Source organism: Phalangium opilio, unplaced genomic scaffold (genome assembly GCF_054372755.1).
Source record: "Phalangium opilio isolate 3A_F unplaced genomic scaffold, DU_Popi_V2 ptg000360l_1, whole genome shotgun sequence".
Classification (NCBI taxonomy): domain Eukaryota; kingdom Metazoa; phylum Arthropoda; class Arachnida; order Opiliones; family Phalangiidae; genus Phalangium; species Phalangium opilio.
In genome coordinates this window covers 2277607-2293013 of record NW_028324230.1, presented here as the reverse complement: position 1 = coordinate 2293013, position 15407 = coordinate 2277607, and the positions used below count along the sequence as shown (strand labels likewise).

The following is a 15407-nucleotide window of genomic DNA, read 5'->3' as shown; positions in this document are numbered from 1 at the left end:
TTGATTTTTTCACTTTTTTTTTCTCTTTTAAATTTTAATAGATATGAAAAAAGCAAACATGTTTTTTTGTTATTGTTTTAAAATGATGAAGGTTAATTTGTCTCACTTAATTTAAATTCGAATTATTAACTAGAACTCTCGGCAACGGCCATATCACGCTGAAAACACCGGTTCTCGTCCGATCACCGAAGTTAAGCAGCGTCGAGCGCATACAGTACTTGGGAATACTGCGTGCCGTTGGCTTTTTCACTTTTGTTTCCTCTTTCAAATTCCACCAGATATGAAAAAAGCAAACATATCTTCTTTTTGTTATTGTTTTATAAAGATGAAAGTTAATTAAATTCAAATTATTAACTAGCACTCTCGGCAACGGCCATAACACGCTGAATACACCGGTTCTCGTCCGATAACCGAAGTAAAGAAGCGTCGAGCGCAGTCAGTACTTGGGAGAGAGACCACTTAGGAAAACTGCGTGCCGTTTTCTTTTTCACTTTTTTTTCCTCTTTTAAATTTTAATAGATATGAAAAAAGCAAACATGTTTTCTTTTTGTTATTGTTTTAAAATGATGAAGGTTAATTTGTCTCACTTAATTTAAATTCGAATTATTAACTAGCACTCTCGGCAACGGCCATATCACGCTGAGAACACCGGTTCTCGTCCGATCGCCGACGTTAGCAGCGTCGAGCGCAGTCAGTACTTGGGAATACTGCGTGCCGTTGGCTTTTTCACTTTTTTTCCTCTTTTAAATTCCAATAGATATGAAAAAAGCAAACATATCTTCTTTTTGTTATTGTTTTATAAAGATGAAGGTTAATAAAATTCAAATTATTAACTAGCACTCTCGGCAACGGCCATATCACGCTGAGAACACCGGTTCTCGTCCGATCGCCGACGTTAGCAGCGTCGAGCGCAGTCAGTACTTGGGAATACTGCGTGCCGTTGGCTTTTTCACTTTTTTTCCTCTTTTAAATTCCAATAGATATGAAAAAAGCAAACATATCTTCTTTTTGTTATCGTTTTATAAAGATGAAGGTTAATTAAATTCAAATTATTAACTAGCACTCTCGGGAACGACCATATCACGCTGAATACACCGGTTCTCGTCCGATCAACGAAGTTAAGCAGCGTCGAGCGCAGTCAGTACTTGGGAGGGAGACCACTCAGGAACACTGCGTGCCGTTGAATTTTTTCACTTTTTTTTTCTCTTTTAAATTTTAATAGATATGAAAAAAGCAAACATGTTTTTTTTGTTATTGTTTTAAAATGATGAAGGTTAATTTGTCTCACTTAATTTAAATTCGAATTATTAACTAGCACTCTCGCAACGGCCATATCACGCTGAAAACACCGGTTCTCGTCCGATCACCGAAGTTAAGCAGCGTCGAGCGCAGTCAGTACTTGGGAATACTGCGTGCCGTTGGCTTTTTCACTTTTGTTTCCTCTTTCAAATTCCACCAGATATGAAAAAAGCAAACATATCTTCTTTTTGTTATTGTTTTATAAAGATGAAAGTTAATTAAATTCAAATTATTAACTAGCACTCTCGGCAACGGCCATATCACGCTGAATACACCGGTTCTCGTCCGATCGCCGACGTTAGCAGCGTCGAGCGCAGTCACTACTTGGGAATACTGCGTGCCGTTGGCTTTTTCACTTTTTTTTCCTCTTTTAAATTCCAATAGATATGAAAAAAGCAAACATATCTTCTTTTTGTTATTGTTTTATAAAGATGAAGGTTAATAAAATTCAAATTATTAACTAGCACTCTCGGGAACGACCATATCACGCTGAATACACCGGTTCTCGTCCGATCAACGAAGTTAAGCAGCGTCGAGCGCAGTCAGTACTTGGGAGGGAGACCACTTAGGAACACTGCGTGCCGTTGATTTTTTCACTTTTTTTTTCTCTTTTAAATTTTAATAGATATGAAAAAAGCAAACATGTTTTTTTTGTTATTGTTTTAAAATGATGAAGGTTAATTTGTCTCACTTAATTTAAATTCGAATTATTAAATAGCACTCTCGGCAACGGCCATATCACGCTGAAAACACCGGTTCTCGTCCGATCACCGAAGTTAAGCAGCGTCGAGCGCAGTCAGTACTTGGGAATACTGCGTGCCGTTGGCTTTTTCACTTTTGTTTCCTCTTTCAAATTCCACCAGATATGAAAAAAGCAAACATATCTTCTTTTTGTTATTGTTTTATAAAGATGAAAGTTAATTAAATTCAAATTACTAACTAGCACTCTCGGCAACGGCCATAACACGCTGAATACACCGGTTCTCGTCCGATAACCGAAGTAAAGAAGCGTCGAGCGCAGTCAGTACTTGGGAGAGAGACCACTTAGGAACACTGCGTGCCGTTTTCTTTTTCACTTTTTTTTCCTCTTTTAAATTTTAATAGATATGAAAAAAGCAAACATGTTTTCTTTTTGTTATTGTTTTAAAATGATGAAGGTTAATTTGTCTCACTTAATTTAAATTCGAATTATTAACTAGCACTCTCGGCAACGGCCATATCACGCTGAGAACACCGGTTCTCGTCCGATCGCCGACGTTAGCAGCGTCGAGCGCAGTCAGTACTTGGGAATACTGCGTGCCGTTGGCTTTTTCACTTTTTTTTCCTCTTTTAAATTCCAATAGATATGAAAAAAGCAAACATATCTTCTTTTTGTTATTGTTTTATAAAGATGAAGGTTAATTAAATTCAAATTATTAACTAGCACTCTCGGGAACGACCATATCACGCTGAATACACCGGTTCTCGTCCGATAACCGAAGTTAAGCAGCGTCGAGCGCAGTCACTACTTGGGAGGGAGACCACTTAGGAACACTGCGTGCCGTTGGCTTTTTCATTTTTTTTCCTCTTTTAAATTTTAATAGATATGAAAAAAACAAACATGTTTTCTTTTTCTTATTGTTTTAAAATGATGAAGGTTAATTTGTCTCACTTAATTTAAATTCGAATTATTAACTAGCACTCTCGGCAACGGCCATATCACGCTGAAAACACCGGTTCTCGTCCGATCACCGAAGTTGAGCAGCGTCGAGCGCATACAGTACTTGGGAGGGAGACCACTTAGGAACACTGCGTGCCGTTGGCTTTTTCACTTTTTTTTCCTCTTTTAAATTCCAATATATATGAAAAAGCAAACATACCCTCTTTTTGTTATTGTTTTATAAAGATGAAGGTTAATTAAATTCAAATTTTTAACTAGCACTCTCGGCAACGACCATATCACCGAAGTTAAGCAGCGTCGAGCGCAGTCAGTACTTGGGAGGGAGACCACTTAGGAACACTGCGTGCCGTTGATTTTTTCACTTTTTTTTTCTCTTTTAAATTTTAATAGATATGAAAAAAGCAAACATGTTTTTTTGTTATTGTTTTAAAATGATGAAGGTTAATTTGTCTCACTTAATTTAAATTCGAATTATTAACTAGAACTCTCGGCAACGGCCATATCACGCTGAAAACACCGGTTCTCGTCCGATCACCGAAGTTAAGCAGCGTCGAGCGCATACAGTACTTGGGAATACTGCGTGCCGTTGGCTTTTTCACTTTTGTTTCCTCTTTCAAATTCCACCAGATATGAAAAAAGCAAACATATCTTCTTTTTGTTATTGTTTTATAAAGATGAAAGTTAATTAAATTCAAATTATTAACTAGCACTCTCGGCAACGGCCATAACACGCTGAATACACCGGTTCTCGTCTGATCACCGAAGTTAAGCAGCGTCGAGCGCAGTCAGTACTTGGGAGGGAGACCACTTAGGAACACTGCGTGCCGTTGATTTTTTCACTTTTTTTTTCTCTTTTAAATTTTAATAGATATGAAAAAAGCAAACATGTTTTTTTGTTATTGTTTTAAAATGATGAAGGTTAATTTGTCTCACTTAATTTAAATTCGAATTATTAACTAGCACTCTCGGCAACGGCCATATCACGCTGAAAACACCGGTTCTCGTCCGATCACCGAAGTTGAGCAGCGTCGAGCGCATACAGTACTTGGGAGGGAGACCACTTAGGAACACTGCGTGCCGTTGGCTTTTTCACTTTTTTTTCCTCTTTGAAATTTTAATAGATATGAAAAAAGCAAACATGTTTTCTTTTTGTTATTGTTTTAAAATGATGAAGGTTAATTTGTCTCAATTTAAATTCGAATTATTTACTAGCACTCTCGGCAACGGCCATATCACGCTGAAAACACCGGTTCACGTCCGATCACCGAAGTTAAGCAGCGTCGAGCGCATACAGTACTTGGGAATACTGCGTGCCGTTGGTTTTTTCACTTTTGTTTCCTCTTTCAAATTCCACCAGATATGAAAAAAGCAAACATATCTTCTTTTTGTTATTGTTTTATAAAGATGAAAGTTAATTAAATTCAAATTATTAACTAGCACTCTCGGCAACGGCCATATCACGCTAAATACACCGGTTCTCGTCCGATAACCGAAGTTAAGCAGCGTCGAGCGCAGTCACTACTTGGGAGGGAGACCACTTAGGAACACTGCGTACCGTTGGCTTTTTCACTTTTTTTTCCTCTTTCAAATTCCACCAGATATGAAAAAAGCAAACATATCTTCTTTTTGTTATTGTTTTATAAAGATGAAAGTTAATTAAATTCAAATTACTAACTAGCACTCTCGGCAACGGCCATAACACGCTGAATACACCGGTTCTCGTCCGATAACCGAAGTAAAGAAGCGTCGAGCGCAGTCACTACTTGGGAGGGAGACCACTTAGGAACACTGCGTGCCGTTGATTTTTTCACTTTTTTTTTCTCTTTTAAATTTTAATAGATATGAAAAAAGCAAACATGTTTTTTTGTTATTGTTTTAAAATGATGAAGGTTAATTTGTCTCACTTAATTTAAATTCGAATTATTAACTAGAACTCTCGGCAACGGCCATATCACGCTGAAAACACCGGTTCTCGTCCGATCACCGAAGTTAAGCAGCGTCGAGCGCATACAGTACTTGGGAATACTGCGTGCCGTTGGCTTTTTCACTTTTGTTTCCTCTTTCAAATTCCACCAGATATGAAAAAAGCAAACATATCTTCTTTTTGTTATTGTTTTATAAAGATGAAAGTTAATTAAATTCAAATTATTAACTAGCACTCTCGGCAACGGCCATAACACGCTGAATACACCGGTTCTCGTCTGATCACCGAAGTTAAGCAGCGTCGAGCGCAGTCAGTACTTGGGAGGGAGACCACTTAGGAACACTGCGTGCCGTTGATTTTTTCACTTTTTTTTTCTCTTTTAAATTTTAATAGATATGAAAAAAGCAAACATGTTTTTTTGTTATTGTTTTAAAATGATGAAGGTTAATTTGTCTCACTTAATTTAAATTCGAATTATTAACTAGCACTCTCGGCAACGGCCATATCACGCTGAAAACACCGGTTCTCGTCCGATCACCGAAGTTGAGCAGCGTCGAGCGCATACAGTACTTGGGAGGGAGACCACTTAGGAACACTGCGTGCCGTTGGCTTTTTCACTTTTTTTTCCTCTTTGAAATTTTAATAGATATGAAAAAAGCAAACATGTTTTCTTTTTGTTATTGTTTTAAAATGATGAAGGTTAATTTGTCTCAATTTAAATTCGAATTATTTACTAGCACTCTCGGCAACGGCCATATCACGCTGAAAACACCGGTTCACGTCCGATCACCGAAGTTAAGCAGCGTCGAGCGCATACAGTACTTGGGAATACTGCGTGCCGTTGGTTTTTTCACTTTTGTTTCCTCTTTCAAATTCCACCAGATATGAAAAAAGCAAACATATCTTCTTTTTGTTATTGTTTTATAAAGATGAAAGTTAATTAAATTCAAATTATTAACTAGCACTCTCGGCAACGGCCATATCACGCTAAATACACCGGTTCTCGTCCGATAACCGAAGTTAAGCAGCGTCGAGCGCAGTCACTACTTGGGAGGGAGACCACTTAGGAACACTGCGTACCGTTGGCTTTTTCACTTTTTTTTCCTCTTTCAAATTCCACCAGATATGAAAAAAGCAAACATATCTTCTTTTTGTTATTGTTTTATAAAGATGAAAGTTAATTAAATTCAAATTACTAACTAGCACTCTCGGCAACGGCCATAACACGCTGAATACACCGGTTCTCGTCCGATAACCGAAGTAAAGAAGCGTCGAGCGCAGTCACTACTTGGGAGGGAGACCACTTAGGAACACTGCGTGCCGTTGGCTTTTTCATTTTTTTTCCTCTTTTAAATTTTAATAGATATGAAAAAAGCAAACATGTTTTCTTTTTGTTATTGTTTTAAAATGATGAAGGTTAATTTGTCTCACTTAATTTAAATTCGAATTATTAACTAGCACTCTCGGCAACGGCCATATCACGCTGAGAACACCGGTTCTCGTCCGATCGCCGACGTTAGCAGCGTCGAGCGCAGTCAGTACTTGGGAATACTGCGTGCCGTTGGCTTTTTCACTTTTTTTTCCTCTTTTAAATTCCAATAGATATGAAAAAAGCAAACATATCTTCTTTTTGTTATTGTTTTATAAAGATGAAGGTTAATTAAATTCAAATTATTAACTAGCACTCTCGGGAACGACCATATCACGCTGAATACACCGGTTCTCGTCCGATAACCGAAGTTAAGCAGCGTCGAGCGCAGTCACTACTTGGGAGGGAGACCACTTAGGAACACTGCGTGCCGTTGGCTTTTTCATTTTTTTTCCTCTTTTAAATTTTAATAGATATGAAAAAAACAAACATGTTTTCTTTTTCTTATTGTTTTAAAATGATGAAGGTTAATTTGTCTCACTTAATTTAAATTCGAATTATTAACTAGCACTCTCGGCAACGGCCATATCACGCTGAAAACACCGGTTCTCGTCCGATCACCGAAGTTGAGCAGCGTCGAGCGCATACAGTACTTGGGAGGGAGACCACTTAGGAACACTGCGTGCCGTTGGCTTTTTCACTTTTTTTTCCTCTTTTAAATTCCAATATATATGAAAAAGCAAACATACCCTCTTTTTGTTATTGTTTTATAAAGATGAAGGTTAATTAAATTCAAATTTTTAACTAGCACTCTCGGCAACGACCATATCACCGAAGTTAAGCAGCGTCGAGCGCAGTCAGTACTTGGGAGGGAGACCACTTAGGAACACTGCGTGCCGTTGATTTTTTCACTTTTTTTTTCTCTTTTAAATTTTAATAGATATGAAAAAAGCAAACATGTTTTTTTGTTATTGTTTTAAAATGATGAAGGTTAATTTGTCTCACTTAATTTAAATTCGAATTATTAACTAGAACTCTCGGCAACGGCCATATCACGCTGAAAACACCGGTTCTCGTCCGATCACCGAAGTTAAGCAGCGTCGAGCGCATACAGTACTTGGGAATACTGCGTGCCGTTGGCTTTTTCACTTTTGTTTCCTCTTTCAAATTCCACCAGATATGAAAAAAGCAAACATATCTTCTTTTTGTTATTGTTTTATAAAGATGAAAGTTAATTAAATTCAAATTATTAACTAGCACTCTCGGCAACGGCCATAACACGCTGAATACACCGGTTCTCGTCTGATCACCGAAGTTAAGCAGCGTCGAGCGCAGTCAGTACTTGGGAGGGAGACCACTTAGGAACACTGCGTGCCGTTGATTTTTTCACTTTTTTTTTCTCTTTTAAATTTTAATAGATATGAAAAAAGCAAACATGTTTTTTTGTTATTGTTTTAAAATGATGAAGGTTAATTTGTCTCACTTAATTTAAATTCGAATTATTAACTAGCACTCTCGGCAACGGCCATATCACGCTAAAAACACCGGTTCTCGTCCGATCACCGAAGTTAAGCAGCGTCGAGCGCATACAGTACTTGGGAATACTGCGTGCCGTAGGCTTTTTCACTTTTGTTTCCTCTTTCAAATTCCACCAGATATGAAAAAAGCAAACATATCTTCTTTTTGTTATTGTTTTATAAAGATGAAAGTTAATTAAATTCAAATTACTAACTAGCACTCTCGGCAACGGCCATAACACGCTGAATACACCGGTTCTCGTCCGATAACCGAAGTAAAGAAGCGTCGAGCGCAGTCAGTACTTGGGAGAGAGACCACTTAGGAAAACTGCGTGCCGTTTTCTTTTTCACTTTTTTTTCCTCTTTTAAATTTTAATAGATATGAAAAAAGCAAACATGTTTTCTTTTTGTTATTGTTTTAAAATGATGAAGGTTAATTTGTCTCACTTAATTTAAATTCGAATTATTAACTAGCACTCTCGGCAACGGCCATATCACGCTGAGAACACCGGTTCTCGTCCGATCGCCGACGTTAGCAGCGTCGAGCGCAGTCAGTACTTGGGAATACTGCGTGCCGTTGGCTTTTTCACTTTTTTTCCTCTTTTAAATTCCAATAGATATGAAAAAAGCAAACATATCTTCTTTTTGTTATTGTTTTATAAAGATGAAGGTTAATAAAATTCAAATTATTAACTAGCACTCTCGGCAACGGCCATATCACGCTGAGAACACCGGTTCTCGTCCGATCGCCGACGTTAGCAGCGTCGAGCGCAGTCAGTACTTGGGAATACTGCGTGCCGTTGGCTTTTTCACTTTTTTTCCTCTTTTAAATTCCAATAGATATGAAAAAAGCAAACATATCTTCTTTTTGTTATCGTTTTATAAAGATGAAGGTTAATTAAATTCAAATTATTAACTAGCACTCTCGGGAACGACCATATCACGCTGAATACACCGGTTCTCGTCCGATCAACGAAGTTAAGCAGCGTCGAGCGCAGTCAGTACTTGGGAGGGAGACCACTCAGGAACACTGCGTGCCGTTGAATTTTTTCACTTTTTTTTTCTCTTTTAAATTTTAATAGATATGAAAAAAGCAAACATGTTTTTTTTGTTATTGTTTTAAAATGATGAAGGTTAATTTGTCTCACTTAATTTAAATTCGAATTATTAACTAGCACTCTCGCAACGGCCATATCACGCTGAAAACACCGGTTCTCGTCCGATCACCGAAGTTAAGCAGCGTCGAGCGCAGTCAGTACTTGGGAATACTGCGTGCCGTTGGCTTTTTCACTTTTGTTTCCTCTTTCAAATTCCACCAGATATGAAAAAAGCAAACATATCTTCTTTTTGTTATTGTTTTATAAAGATGAAAGTTAATTAAATTCAAATTATTAACTAGCACTCTCGGCAACGGCCATATCACGCTGAATACACCGGTTCTCGTCCGATCGCCGACGTTAGCAGCGTCGAGCGCAGTCACTACTTGGGAATACTGCGTGCCGTTGGCTTATTCACTTTTTTTTCCTCTTTTAAATTCCAATAGATATGAAAAAAGCAAACATATCTTCTTTTTGTTATTGTTTTATAAAGATGAAGGTTAATAAAATTCAAATTATTAACTAGCACTCTCGGGAACGACCATATCACGCTGAATACACCGGTTCTCGTCCGATCAACGAAGTTAAGCAGCGTCGAGCGCAGTCAGTACTTGGGAGGGAGACCACTTAGGAACACTGCGTGCCGTTGATTTTTTCACTTTTTTTTTCTCTTTTAAATTTTAATAGATATGAAAAAAGCAAACATGTTTTTTTTGTTATTGTTTTAAAATGATGAAGGTTAATTTGTCTCACTTAATTTAAATTCGAATTATTAACTAGCACTCTCGGCAACGGCCATATCACGCTGAAAACACCGGTTCTCGTCCGATCACCGAAGTTAAGCAGCGTCGAGCGCAGTCAGTACTTGGGAATACTGCGTGCCGTTGGCTTTTTCACTTTTGTTTCCTCTTTCAAATTCCACCAGATATGAAAAAAGCAAACATATCTTCTTTTTGTTATTGTTTTATAAAGATGAAAGTTAATTAAATTCAAATTACTAACTAGCACTCTCGGCAACGGCCATAACACGCTGAATACACCGGTTCTCGTCCGATAACCGAAGTAAAGAAGCGTCGAGCGCAGTCAGTACTTGGGAGAGAGACCACTTAGGAACACTGCGTGCCGTTTTCTTTTTCACTTTTTTTTCCTCTTTTAAATTTTAATAGATATGAAAAAAGCAAACATGTTTTCTTTTTGTTATTGTTTTAAAATGATGAAGGTTAATTTGTCTCACTTAATTTAAATTCGAATTATTAACTAGCACTCTCGGCAACGGCCATATCACGCTGAGAACACCGGTTCTCGTCCGATCGCCGACGTTAGCAGCGTCGAGCGCAGTCAGTACTTGGGAATACTGCGTGCCGTTGGCTTTTTCACTTTTTTTTCCTCTTTTAAATTCCAATAGATATGAAAAAAGCAAACATATCTTCTTTTTGTTATTGTTTTATAAAGATGAAGGTTAATTAAATTCAAATTATTAACTAGCACTCTCGGGAACGACCATATCACGCTGAATACACCGGTTCTCGTCCGATAACCGAAGTTAAGCAGCGTCGAGCGCAGTCACTACTTGGGAGGGAGACCACTTAGGAACACTGCGTGCCGTTGGCTTTTTCATTTTTTTTCCTCTTTTAAATTTTAATAGATATGAAAAAAACAAACATGTTTTCTTTTTCTTATTGTTTTAAAATGATGAAGGTTAATTTGTCTCACTTAATTTAAATTCGAATTATTAACTAGCACTCTCGGCAACGGCCATATCACGCTGAAAACACCGGTTCTCGTCCGATCACCGAAGTTGAGCAGCGTCGAGCGCATACAGTACTTGGGAGGGAGACCACTTAGGAACACTGCGTGCCGTTGGCTTTTTCACTTTTTTTTCCTCTTTTAAATTCCAATATATATGAAAAAGCAAACATACCTTCTTTTTGTTATTGTTTTATAAAGATGAAGGTTAATTAAATTCAAATTTTTAACTAGCACTCTCGGCAACGACCATATCACGCTGAATACACCGGTTCTCGTCCGATCACCGAAGTTAAGCAGCGTCGAGCGCAGTCAGTACTTGGGAGGGAGACCACTTAGGAACACTGCGTGCCGTTGATTTTTTCACTTTTTTTTTCTCTTTTAAATTTTAATAGATATGAAAAAAGCAAACATGTTTTTTTGTTATTGTTTTAAAATGATGAAGGTTAATTTGTCTCACTTAATTTAAATTCGAATTATTAACTAGAACTCTCGGCAACGGCCATATCACGCTGAAAACACCGGTTCTCGTCCGATCACCGAAGTTAAGCAGCGTCGAGCGCATACAGTACTTGGGAATACTGCGTGCCGTTGGCTTTTTCACTTTTGTTTCCTCTTTCAAATTCCACCAGATATGAAAAAAGCAAACATATCTTCTTTTTGTTATTGTTTTATAAAGATGAAAGTTAATTAAATTCAAATTATTAACTAGCACTCTCGGCAACGGCCATAACACGCTGAATACACCGGTTCTCGTCTGATCACCGAAGTTAAGCAGCGTCGAGCGCAGTCAGTACTTGGGAGGGAGACCACTTAGGAACACTGCGTGCCGTTGATTTTTTCACTTTTTTTTTCTCTTTTAAATTTTAATAGATATGAAAAAAGCAAACATGTTTTTTTGTTATTGTTTTAAAATGATGAAGGTTAATTTGTCTCACTTAATTTAAATTCGAATTATTAACTAGCACTCTCGGCAACGGCCATATCACGCTGAAAACACCGGTTCTCGTCCGATCACCGAAGTTGAGCAGCGTCGAGCGCATACAGTACTTGGGAGGGAGACCACTTAGGAACACTGCGTGCCGTTGGCTTTTTCACTTTTTTTTCCTCTTTGAAATTTTAATAGATATGAAAAAAGCAAACATGTTTTCTTTTTGTTATTGTTTTAAAATGATGAAGGTTAATTTGTCTCAATTTAAATTCGAATTATTTACTAGCACTCTCGGCAACGGCCATATCACGCTGAAAACACCGGTTCACGTCCGATCACCGAAGTTAAGCAGCGTCGAGCGCATACAGTACTTGGGAATACTGCGTGCCGTTGGTTTTTTCACTTTTGTTTCCTCTTTCAAATTCCACCAGATATGAAAAAAGCAAACATATCTTCTTTTTGTTATTGTTTTATAAAGATGAAAGTTAATTAAATTCAAATTATTAACTAGCACTCTCGGCAACGGCCATATCACGCTAAATACACCGGTTCTCGTCCGATAACCGAAGTTAAGCAGCGTCGAGCGCAGTCACTACTTGGGAGGGAGACCACTTAGGAACACTGCGTACCGTTGGCTTTTTCACTTTTTTTTCCTCGTTTAAATTTTAATAGATATGAAAAAAGCAAACATGTTTTCTTTTTGTTATTGTTTTAAAATGATGAAGGTTAATTTGTCTCACTTAATTTAAATTCGAATTATTAACTAGCACTCTCGGCAACGACCATATCACGCTGAATACACCGGTTCTCGTCCGATAACCGAAGTTAAGCAGCGTCGAGCGCAGTCACTACTTGGGAGAGAGACCACTTAGGAACACTGCGTGCCGTTGGCTTTTTCATTTTTTTTCCTCTTTTAAATTTTAATAGATATGAAAAAAGCAAACATGTTTTCTTTTTCTTATTGTTTTAAAATGATGAAGGTTAATTTGTCTCACTTAATTTAAATTCGAATTATTAACTAGCACTCTCGGCAACGGCCATATCACGCTGAAAACACCGGTTCTCGTCCGATCACCGAAGTTGAGCAGCGTCGAGCGCATACAGTACTTGGGAGGGAGACCACTTAGGAACACTGCGTGCCGTTGGCTTTTTCACTTTTTTTCCTCTTTTAAATTCCAATATATATGAAAAAAGCAAACATACCTTCTTTTTGTTATTGTTTTATAAAGATGAAGGTTATTTAAATTCAAATTTTTAACTAGCACTCTCGGCAACGACCATATCACGCTGAATACACCGGTTCTCGTCCGATCACCGAAGTTAAGCAGCGTCGAGCGCATACAGTACTTGGGAATACTGCGTGCCGTTGGCTTTTTCACTTTTGTTTTCTCTTTCAAATTCCACCAGATATGAAAAAAGCAAACATATCTTCTTTTTGTTATTGTGTTATAAAGATGAAAGTTAATTAAATTCAAATTATTAACAAGCACTCTCGGCAACGGCCATATCACGCTGAATACACCGGTTCTCGTCCGATAACCGAAGTTAAGCAGCGTCGAGCGCAGTCACTACTTGGGAGGGAGACCACTTAGGAACACTGCGTGCCGTTGGCTTTTTCACTTTTTTTTCCTCTTTGAATATTTAATAGATATAAAAAAGCAAACATGTTTTCTTTTTGTTATTGTTTTAAAATGATGAAGGTTAATTTGTCTCACTTAATTTAAATTCGAATTATTAACTAGCACTCTCGGCAACGACCATATCACGCTGAATACACCGGTTCTCGTCCGATAACCGAAGTTAAGCAGCGTCGAGCGCAGTCACTACTTGGGAGAGAGACCACTTAGGAACACTGCGTGCCGTTGGCTTTTTCACTTTTTTTTCCTCTTTTAAATTTTAATAGATATGAAAAAAGCAAAAATTTTTTTTTGTTATTGTTTTAAAATGATGAAGGTTAATTTGTCTCACTTAATTTAAATTCGAATTATTAACTAGCACTCTCGGCAACGGCCATATCACGCTGAAAACACCGGTTCTCGTCCGATCACCGAAGTTGAGCAGCGTCGGACGCATACAGTACTTGGGAGGGAGACCACTTAGGAACACTGCGTGCCGTTGGCTTTTTCACTTTTTTTTCCTCTTTTAAATTCCAATAGATATGAAAAAAGCAAACATATCTTCCTTTTGTTATTGTTTTATAAAGATGAAGGTTAATTAAATTCAAATTTTTAACTAGCACTCTCGGCAACGACCATATCACGCTGAATACACCGGTTCTCGTCCGATCACCGAAGTTAAGCAGCGTCGAGCGCAGTCAGTACTTGGGAGGGAGACCACTTATGAACACTGCGTGCCGTTTTCTTTTTCACTTTTTTTTCCTCTTTTAAATTTTAATAGATATGAAAAAAGCAAACATATTTTTTTGTTATTGTTTTAAAATGATGAAGGTTAATTTGTCTCACTTAATTTAAATTCGAATTATTAACTAGCACTCTCGGCAACGGCCATATCACGCTGAAAACACCGGTTCTCGTCCGATCACCGAAGTTAAGCAGCGTCGAGTGCATACAGTACTTGGGAATACTGCGTGCCGTTGGCTTTTTCACTTTTGTTTCCTCTTTCAAATTCCACCAGATATGAAAAAAGCAAACATATCTTCTTTTTGATATTGTTTTATAAAGATGAAAGTTAATTAAATTCAAATTATTAACTATCACTCTCGGCAACGGCCATAACACGCTGAATACACCGGTTCTCGTCCGATAACCGAAGTAAAGAAGCGTCGAGCGCAGTCAGTACTTGAGAGGGAGACCACTTAGGAACACTGCGTGCCGTTTTCTTTTTCACTTTTTTTTCCTCTTTTAAATTTTAATAGATATGAAAAAAGCAAACATGTTTTCTTTTTGTTATAGTTTTAAAATGATGAATGTTAATTTGTCTCACTTAATTTAAATTCGAATTATTAACTAGCACTCTCGGCAACGGCCATATCACGCTGAGAACACCGGTTCTCGTCCGATCACCGACGTTAGCAGCGTCGAGCGCAGTCAGTACTTGGGAATACTGCGTGCCGTTGGCTTTTTCACTTTTTTCCTCTTTTAAATTCCAATAGATATGAAAAAAGCAAACATATCTTCTTTTTGTTATTGTTTTATAAAGATGAAGGTTAATTAAATTCAAATTTTTAACTAGCACTCTCGGCAACGACCATATCACGCTGAATACACCGGTTCACGTCCGATCACCGAAGTTAAGCAGCGTCGAGCGCAGTCAGTACTTGGGAGGGAGACCACTTATGAACACTGCGTGCCGTTTTCTTTTTCACTTTTTTTTCCTCTTTTAAATTTTAATAGATATGAAAAAAGCAAACATATTTTTTTGTTATTGTTTTAAAATGATGAAGGTTAATTTGTCTCACTTAATTTAAATTCGAATTATTAACTAGCACTCTCGGCAACGGCCATATCACGCTGAAAACACCGGTTCTCGTCCGATCACCGAAGTTAAGCAGCGTCGAGCGCATACAGTACTTGGGAATACTGCGTGCCGTTGGCTTTTTCACTTTTGTTTCCTCTTTCAAATTCCACCAGATATGAAAAAAGCAAACATATCTTCTTTTTGATATTGTTTTATAAAGATGAAAGTTAATTTAATTCAAATTATTAACTATCACTCTCGGCAACGGCCATAACACGCTGAATACACCGGTTCTCGTCCGATAACCGAAGTAAAGAAGCGTCGAGCGCAGTCAGTACTTGAGAGGGAGACCACTTAGGAACACTGCGTGCCGTTTTCTTTTTCACTTTTTTTTCCTCTTTTAAATTTTAATAGATATGAAAAAAGCAAACATGTTTTCTTTTTGTT

The 15407-nt window shown here is 37.7% G+C and overlaps 51 pseudogenes; all 51 read left to right on the top strand.

The window, feature by feature from the left end:
* Positions 1–140: 140 nt before the first annotated feature.
* Positions 141–243, top strand: LOC149597748 (5S ribosomal RNA; annotated as a pseudogene).
* Positions 244–365: 122 nt separating this feature from the next.
* LOC149597747 (5S ribosomal RNA) lies at positions 366–484 on the top strand (annotated as a pseudogene).
* Positions 485–1067: 583 nt separating this feature from the next.
* LOC149597746 (5S ribosomal RNA) lies at positions 1068–1186 on the top strand (annotated as a pseudogene).
* A 135-nt stretch (positions 1187–1321) lies between these two features.
* On the top strand, positions 1322–1424 carry LOC149597745 (5S ribosomal RNA; annotated as a pseudogene).
* A 346-nt stretch (positions 1425–1770) lies between these two features.
* On the top strand, positions 1771–1889 carry LOC149597744 (5S ribosomal RNA; annotated as a pseudogene).
* Positions 1890–2024: 135 nt separating this feature from the next.
* On the top strand, positions 2025–2127 carry LOC149597743 (5S ribosomal RNA; annotated as a pseudogene).
* A 122-nt stretch (positions 2128–2249) lies between these two features.
* On the top strand, positions 2250–2368 carry LOC149597742 (5S ribosomal RNA; annotated as a pseudogene).
* A 361-nt stretch (positions 2369–2729) lies between these two features.
* LOC149597741 (5S ribosomal RNA) lies at positions 2730–2848 on the top strand (annotated as a pseudogene).
* Positions 2849–2984: 136 nt separating this feature from the next.
* On the top strand, positions 2985–3103 carry LOC149597740 (5S ribosomal RNA; annotated as a pseudogene).
* A 345-nt stretch (positions 3104–3448) lies between these two features.
* LOC149597739 (5S ribosomal RNA) lies at positions 3449–3551 on the top strand (annotated as a pseudogene).
* A 122-nt stretch (positions 3552–3673) lies between these two features.
* Positions 3674–3792, top strand: LOC149597738 (5S ribosomal RNA; annotated as a pseudogene).
* A 134-nt stretch (positions 3793–3926) lies between these two features.
* LOC149597737 (5S ribosomal RNA) lies at positions 3927–4045 on the top strand (annotated as a pseudogene).
* Positions 4046–4178: 133 nt separating this feature from the next.
* Positions 4179–4281, top strand: LOC149597736 (5S ribosomal RNA; annotated as a pseudogene).
* Positions 4282–4403: 122 nt separating this feature from the next.
* On the top strand, positions 4404–4522 carry LOC149597735 (5S ribosomal RNA; annotated as a pseudogene).
* Positions 4523–4644: 122 nt separating this feature from the next.
* Positions 4645–4763, top strand: LOC149597734 (5S ribosomal RNA; annotated as a pseudogene).
* Positions 4764–4897: 134 nt separating this feature from the next.
* LOC149597733 (5S ribosomal RNA) lies at positions 4898–5000 on the top strand (annotated as a pseudogene).
* A 122-nt stretch (positions 5001–5122) lies between these two features.
* On the top strand, positions 5123–5241 carry LOC149597732 (5S ribosomal RNA; annotated as a pseudogene).
* Positions 5242–5375: 134 nt separating this feature from the next.
* LOC149597731 (5S ribosomal RNA) lies at positions 5376–5494 on the top strand (annotated as a pseudogene).
* Positions 5495–5627: 133 nt separating this feature from the next.
* Positions 5628–5730, top strand: LOC149597730 (5S ribosomal RNA; annotated as a pseudogene).
* A 122-nt stretch (positions 5731–5852) lies between these two features.
* LOC149597729 (5S ribosomal RNA) lies at positions 5853–5971 on the top strand (annotated as a pseudogene).
* A 122-nt stretch (positions 5972–6093) lies between these two features.
* LOC149597728 (5S ribosomal RNA) lies at positions 6094–6212 on the top strand (annotated as a pseudogene).
* A 360-nt stretch (positions 6213–6572) lies between these two features.
* Positions 6573–6691, top strand: LOC149597727 (5S ribosomal RNA; annotated as a pseudogene).
* Positions 6692–6827: 136 nt separating this feature from the next.
* LOC149597726 (5S ribosomal RNA) lies at positions 6828–6946 on the top strand (annotated as a pseudogene).
* Positions 6947–7291: 345 nt separating this feature from the next.
* Positions 7292–7394, top strand: LOC149597725 (5S ribosomal RNA; annotated as a pseudogene).
* A 122-nt stretch (positions 7395–7516) lies between these two features.
* On the top strand, positions 7517–7635 carry LOC149597724 (5S ribosomal RNA; annotated as a pseudogene).
* A 359-nt stretch (positions 7636–7994) lies between these two features.
* LOC149597723 (5S ribosomal RNA) lies at positions 7995–8113 on the top strand (annotated as a pseudogene).
* Positions 8114–8696: 583 nt separating this feature from the next.
* Positions 8697–8815, top strand: LOC149597722 (5S ribosomal RNA; annotated as a pseudogene).
* A 135-nt stretch (positions 8816–8950) lies between these two features.
* Positions 8951–9053, top strand: LOC149597721 (5S ribosomal RNA; annotated as a pseudogene).
* A 346-nt stretch (positions 9054–9399) lies between these two features.
* LOC149597720 (5S ribosomal RNA) lies at positions 9400–9518 on the top strand (annotated as a pseudogene).
* A 135-nt stretch (positions 9519–9653) lies between these two features.
* LOC149597719 (5S ribosomal RNA) lies at positions 9654–9756 on the top strand (annotated as a pseudogene).
* A 122-nt stretch (positions 9757–9878) lies between these two features.
* LOC149597718 (5S ribosomal RNA) lies at positions 9879–9997 on the top strand (annotated as a pseudogene).
* A 361-nt stretch (positions 9998–10358) lies between these two features.
* Positions 10359–10477, top strand: LOC149597717 (5S ribosomal RNA; annotated as a pseudogene).
* A 136-nt stretch (positions 10478–10613) lies between these two features.
* On the top strand, positions 10614–10732 carry LOC149597716 (5S ribosomal RNA; annotated as a pseudogene).
* A 121-nt stretch (positions 10733–10853) lies between these two features.
* Positions 10854–10972, top strand: LOC149597715 (5S ribosomal RNA; annotated as a pseudogene).
* Positions 10973–11106: 134 nt separating this feature from the next.
* Positions 11107–11209, top strand: LOC149597714 (5S ribosomal RNA; annotated as a pseudogene).
* Positions 11210–11331: 122 nt separating this feature from the next.
* LOC149597713 (5S ribosomal RNA) lies at positions 11332–11450 on the top strand (annotated as a pseudogene).
* A 134-nt stretch (positions 11451–11584) lies between these two features.
* LOC149597712 (5S ribosomal RNA) lies at positions 11585–11703 on the top strand (annotated as a pseudogene).
* A 133-nt stretch (positions 11704–11836) lies between these two features.
* LOC149597711 (5S ribosomal RNA) lies at positions 11837–11939 on the top strand (annotated as a pseudogene).
* A 122-nt stretch (positions 11940–12061) lies between these two features.
* LOC149597710 (5S ribosomal RNA) lies at positions 12062–12180 on the top strand (annotated as a pseudogene).
* Positions 12181–12317: 137 nt separating this feature from the next.
* On the top strand, positions 12318–12436 carry LOC149597709 (5S ribosomal RNA; annotated as a pseudogene).
* Positions 12437–12572: 136 nt separating this feature from the next.
* Positions 12573–12691, top strand: LOC149597708 (5S ribosomal RNA; annotated as a pseudogene).
* Positions 12692–12812: 121 nt separating this feature from the next.
* Positions 12813–12915, top strand: LOC149597707 (5S ribosomal RNA; annotated as a pseudogene).
* Positions 12916–13037: 122 nt separating this feature from the next.
* LOC149597706 (5S ribosomal RNA) lies at positions 13038–13156 on the top strand (annotated as a pseudogene).
* Positions 13157–13292: 136 nt separating this feature from the next.
* Positions 13293–13411, top strand: LOC149597705 (5S ribosomal RNA; annotated as a pseudogene).
* A 134-nt stretch (positions 13412–13545) lies between these two features.
* On the top strand, positions 13546–13664 carry LOC149597704 (5S ribosomal RNA; annotated as a pseudogene).
* Positions 13665–13786: 122 nt separating this feature from the next.
* LOC149597703 (5S ribosomal RNA) lies at positions 13787–13905 on the top strand (annotated as a pseudogene).
* Positions 13906–14039: 134 nt separating this feature from the next.
* Positions 14040–14142, top strand: LOC149597702 (5S ribosomal RNA; annotated as a pseudogene).
* A 122-nt stretch (positions 14143–14264) lies between these two features.
* On the top strand, positions 14265–14383 carry LOC149597701 (5S ribosomal RNA; annotated as a pseudogene).
* A 359-nt stretch (positions 14384–14742) lies between these two features.
* On the top strand, positions 14743–14861 carry LOC149597700 (5S ribosomal RNA; annotated as a pseudogene).
* A 134-nt stretch (positions 14862–14995) lies between these two features.
* LOC149597699 (5S ribosomal RNA) lies at positions 14996–15098 on the top strand (annotated as a pseudogene).
* A 122-nt stretch (positions 15099–15220) lies between these two features.
* Positions 15221–15339, top strand: LOC149597698 (5S ribosomal RNA; annotated as a pseudogene).
* Positions 15340–15407: the final 68 nt, after the last annotated feature.